Source organism: Acinonyx jubatus, chromosome A1, assembly GCF_027475565.1.
Source record: "Acinonyx jubatus isolate Ajub_Pintada_27869175 chromosome A1, VMU_Ajub_asm_v1.0, whole genome shotgun sequence".
NCBI lineage: Eukaryota > Metazoa > Chordata > Mammalia > Carnivora > Felidae > Acinonyx > Acinonyx jubatus.
This window is the reverse complement of record NC_069380.1, coordinates 77969175-77974549: the sequence shown is the minus strand read 5'-3', so window position 1 is coordinate 77974549 and position 5375 is coordinate 77969175. Positions and strand designations below refer to the sequence as shown.

Below are 5375 nucleotides of genomic sequence, written 5' to 3'. Positions count from 1 at the left end.
GACTCTTTTACTTTCCTATAATTGCCACAGTGTAAGTCCAGTTGTGGTTCGCCTAAAAAGAAATACACATATCGTGCATATTAAAATATAGAGAAAATAAGGGCACCTGGGTGGCTCAGTAGGTGAAGAGTCTGACTCTCAGTTTTGGCTCAAGTCATGGTCTTGCGGTTGATGGGTTTGAGCCCCATGTCATGCTCTGTGCTGACAGTGCTGAGTCTGCTTGGGATTCTCTCTCTCTCTCCTCCTCTCCATCTCCTGCTCTCCATCTCTCTCTCTCTCTCAAAAATAAATTAATAAACATTTAAAAAAATAGAAAATAAAGCATATATCAAGTTGATGTCTCTTAAAATAATTACATTCTCAACCTTAAGCATTAAACATTTAATATTCTAATTCAACCAGAGATACTCATTTAACATTTGCAAAATATTTTGAAAGCCCTGGGTGAAAGTAACAATTAACAGCGGCATGGCTGTTCAGGGACAATCAAATAAAACATTGAGGTCAGAACTGTATCTGCCCAGGACTGGATGGGGGTTTGCAAAATTCCAGGTGTCCTGCACAGTCTTACTTCCTCCTGCCAGGGCATGGGCATTAACAGAGCCGACAGTATTTTATGTTTCTTCCAGCTATAATGTATTCTGCACGAGCACAGTGCTGCGGACCGCGGATAAAACAACAGGTATAAATCACAGCATTCACCCTGAGGAGCAAAGCTTGAGAAGGTCCGCTCTCCTTGAAGGTTGTTTTATTTCTGATTGCTTATTTTGTACGATTTTTACTTTTTTTTTTTTTTAATGTTCTGTTGATGTTATAGCAGCCAATGGAAATGAAGGCGAGTTACCCCGGAAGGAAGGTGTGCAGGGAGTTGGCAGTGTTGTGCCCAGAGCCACAGGTGCGTCCTCCAAAAGGCAAGTGATGCCTGGCCCCCGAAGTGCGGCTTGGAGTGGAGCTAGGCCCGTGGGTCTGCCTCCTCTCCTCGCCCCCCCAAGCAGAGTCTGTTGGGCTTTAGTGACAGGAAGTCACAGTGGTGTCATTTTCAGCTGGAGAGAGAGACAGATGCACCCAGATCAGTATCACTGTCCCGGATCAATGACACATTGTTGCCTCCCCAGGCTTTTTCAACCATGGCGAACAACCGACTTTTTCATTCTGTCTGAGGGTCTTCTTGGTCAACGTGGTGCAAAAAGGCTGCGTTAGCAGCAGGTTGAGATTCCTGTATTTGGCAACCTTCTTCCGAGAAACATTATTATCATTTTGGTCCAAATCACACTGCTGGTTGGTGTCAGTGTCGTCTGTAGGTGAGCTGATGACAGCAACCCCCTCCCGACCTCTCCTGACTGTAGAGAAGAGGGGACAGCCTGAGTGGTCTCCATGATGGTGAAGAAGCTTGCCAGCACCCCAGACCCTCTGTGAACACTTTCTTTTGTTTTTAATGTTTATTTATTTTTGAGAGAGACAGAACATGAGCGGAGGAGGGGCAGAGAGAGAGAGGGAGACACAGAATCGGAAGCAGGCTCCAGGCTCCGAGCTGGCAGCACAGAGCCCGACATGAGGCTCAAACTCACGGACCGTGAGATCATGACCTGAGCCGAAGTTGGATGCTTCAGCGGCCAAGCCCCCCAGGTACCCCTCTGCGCGCACTTCCGAAGAGTTGCTGAACCATTTCCCAGGTGAACAGGTGAGCAGGACTCTCTGATGTCGCGGAGAAGGGGTGGCAGGTGGGGCTCTGCTCTCAGCAGGTACCTGGGCACCGAGCAGAGAATCGAGGTGCTCTACTCGGAAAGAACAGGAGAGACTTTGTTTCCTCTTTGCCTTCGCAGGATAATTGGCCCACTTTCCCCTTGGCACCTGGGTGAACTTGGTTACACACCCTACAGAAACGCTTCCCTGGCTGTCCTGTCCTCACCGGGGGACTTCCTAGCATACCATGTGGCACTCATAGGTGCACGTAGCAGGAGCAGGTCAGCATAAGAGCGTGTCACGGTCCCTCTGATGCCACATTCTACACGTACGTCCGCAGGTGGTGGGAAGGGGTCTTAGGGCCATATTTCTGGGCAGTGAGGAAGTATATGCACTTGTCATATGCATTTTAACAGCTGGAGATCACATAATGTCACTGAGATCATCCCAGGGCAGGAACGGCGGAGAGGGAACATTTCTAAGTCCCGGGTCACTGCTGGCTCCACTCTACATACTGAGCCAAAAAGCTATGGTCACAATGTGTCTAGATTCAGGTAGAGATGACAGGGGGCTCCTGGGGCGGGGAAGGGGGTGGGGAGCTGAGCCCCAGAGCCAAAAATAGGCCTGCTTTTCTGATGCAACTGGAAACTCTTCGGTCACTCAGATGATGTTCCTAATATGTATCTTCTCATTACCTGCCTCCACTGCTGACTTGTTTTGGTGAGGACAAATTCAGAAGGCCAAAACTCCGCAGCAAACATCGCGAGCCAGAGAAGGATACACCGTGTGCCGTGTGAATGGCGTGTAGTGCCATTTCCCCTGGTATCATCACGGAGCACAGACGGCTATTATCACCATGTTTCCATTTTCCTACAAGACGTAGTTTTGGTAAGAGAAAACAGGCCAACAGTTTATTTAGTAAGCGATAAAAATACATTCTTAAGGACTGACTTTGACTTTGAGTAGTTCGTGTTTTCCAACCTGAGCTGGAAAATGGGCTTCCTTCCAGCACCTGTTAATCGTGTCCCGAATCCCTAGGGCTCCAGCGAGCACATAAATTTGGGCGCCCATTAAAATATCTCACATTCCCCAAATCTGGCGTTTAATCGTTTGCATGTTCTCGTATCACACCGCCTGCCCAGCGATTTCTTCTTCAGAGAGCCTTTAGATGCTAATTAATTAGATAATGTGTTCAGGCTGTACCTTTAAGTCCAATTCACAATTGCATCTGGCAGATGGAGCCAAAGGAATCTGTCCCAAGACACCACTGAAAGACACACAGCCGCGCGGCGGCCCCCCTCCCACGTGGCCGCTCTCCCTGCAGGAATTAGCAGAGGCACAGAGGGAGACAGCGCTGTCTAGAGCGGAAAGATGCCAGGCGGGCCTCTAAGCTCGGGAGAGGCTTCACAAAAGGAGAAAACATGTTTTTCATCTCTCATAATTAGCCTTGGTAAATATGTAAGGAGTTGTTTTATTTTGCTTGGAAAAAGGAAAAAATACAACCACCCTGCTGTGAATTGGTTCATTCGCTTGTTGATGAAGCAAACAAACTGCGTTCGACAAGGGCGGGGGTCCTCCCGGTGGCCCGGAGCCCAGGGCAGGGAGCACCGCCCGCCTGCCAAGAGGACGTCGGCCCCAGGGTTCATCTGCACAGAGGCGGGTTTAGGGTAACAGGCTTCACATGGTTAGGTGTCTGGGTCCCCGATGTCGCGGGGAGCTGCCCAGAGAGCACTGCAGGAGGGGCGCACATGCCCCTGTGGCCTGACCCCCCCCCCCCCCCCCAGGGAACCGCCTGAGCCAGAGTGAGCTACTCCGGCCGGGGCTAGGCCTTCTGCGGCCGCCTCTGTCTTAGCCCGTTTTGGCTGCTGTAACAAAAACACCATAGAACGGGGGCTTAAAGAGCCAATGCTTACTTCTCATACTCTTGGAGACCAGAAGCTAGTCCGCGATCAGGGTACTGGCACAGAGGGGCTCTGGCGAGGACCCTCCTCTGGCCAGCTTCCCCCTGTGTCCTCATGTGGAGGAAAGAGGGTAAGTGAGCTCTCTGGGGTCCCTTTTACAAGAGCGTCGAGCCCACTCACAAGAGCTTTGTGACCTAATTGCCTCCCCAAGGCCCCACCTCCTGACACCATCACACTGAGGGCTGGGATTGCAGCACATGTATGAGGAGGGCACACAACTCTCACTCCGTTGCACCTCTGTCTTTCCAGTGACAGAGAAAAACTCAGCCCCTTTGCCGTGACTCCCAGCACCATCAGGGACCATCCCAGAGCCACAAGCCCCTGTGAGCTCCGGGAGGTGTCTGTCATGCCTGAACTGCCATTCTGTTCGTGCACAGTCCTGCTTCCTGACCCCCGCGGCCGCCTGTCCCAGCCACCAGCCCCAACGCACTTTCTGTGTGCCTCCGCGTCGGCCTCTGGGGACTTGCCCCATTTAAGCCGCCACCAAAGTTGTCACTTGTGGTGCTCAGAGCCCAGACAGCCTCCAGTGCACAGGGGTGTGCAAAACATCCGTTCCAGGAGATCCACGCTGGGGTGGGGGTGGAAAGGGACTCAGGCTGATGCGTTGTCTTGGGTGTTTCACAGGCTCCAGAGAGTAGTAATTATAAGGATGATGGAATGCAGTGTTTCTTGCGAGGGCTCTTGCTATGTCAAAGCAATGGATCCCATCAAGGGGACAGTTTGCTCCCCAGGGGATTTGTGGTGAAAAGATGTCACAGCTGAGGGGAGGAAGAGTTGTTCTGACTGACATTTGGTTGGCAGAGTCCAAAAAGGCTGCTCACCCCCTACTGTACACAAGGCGGTCCCCCCCAGACAAAGAGTGATCAGGTCTCAAATGTCAATGGCGCCCAACTGGAGAAAATCTGCTTCAGAGAAAATCAACGTAGGCAAGAGTGGTGAGTTTAAGACAAGCATGGGAGTCAGAATGCTATGAGCCGAATGTTTGTGTCCCCCCAGGTTCACTAGTTGAAACCCTCACTCCCAGTGCGATGGTATTAAAAAGTGGGGGCATTGGGAGGGGCGCGTGGGTGGCTCAGTCGGTGAAGCATCCGACTTTGGCTCGGGTCATGATCTCACGATTCCTGAGTTCCAGCCCTGTGTCAGGCTCTGTGCTGACAGCTCAGAGCCTGGAGCCTGCTTCGGATTCTGTGTCTCCCTCTCTCTCTGCCCCTCCCCCACTCACACTCTCTCTCTCTCTCTCTCTCTCTCTCTCTCTTTCAAAAATAAGTAAACATTTAAAAACAATTTTTTTAAAAACTGGGGACATTAGGAGGTGATTAGGTTTGGACAAAGCCCAGAGTATGGAGCCACTATGGATGTAGCACCCTTGTAAGAGCAGGAAGAGACACCACATGGGGACACAGGGAGAAGATGGCCCCCTGCAAGCCGGGAAGGGGGCTCTCACCAGGAACTGAGTCTGCCGTCATTTGATGTTGGGCTTTCCAGCCTCCAGAGCTGTGAGAAAGAAGGGTCTGTTGTGTGAGCCCTTCCCTACCCACCATCTACCTATCGTTACAGCACACTGAGCCGACTAAGACAGCTTCTGGCAAAATATAAAGAGATCACCCTGGTCTTCAGCTGGAGGGCAGAAGAAGCTGAGAATCCAGAGTCAGATAGCACTCCATTGTTCCTAGAGTGGTGGGTCCCAGAGGGGACTGTTCGCAACCCCAGTAAATTTGCTACGCTGTCCTC

The 5375-nt window shown here is 51.3% G+C and overlaps 1 long non-coding RNA gene across 1 annotated transcript; it reads left to right on the top strand.

The window, feature by feature from the left end:
* The first annotated feature begins 259 nt into the window (after window positions 1–259).
* On the top strand, window positions 260–2624 carry LOC128316164 (uncharacterized). Its single transcript, XR_008299765.1, has 3 exons — window positions 260–1681; window positions 1824–2011; window positions 2100–2624. It is a non-coding gene; the product is annotated as an uncharacterized LOC128316164 (long non-coding RNA).
* Window positions 2625–5375: the final 2751 nt, after the last annotated feature.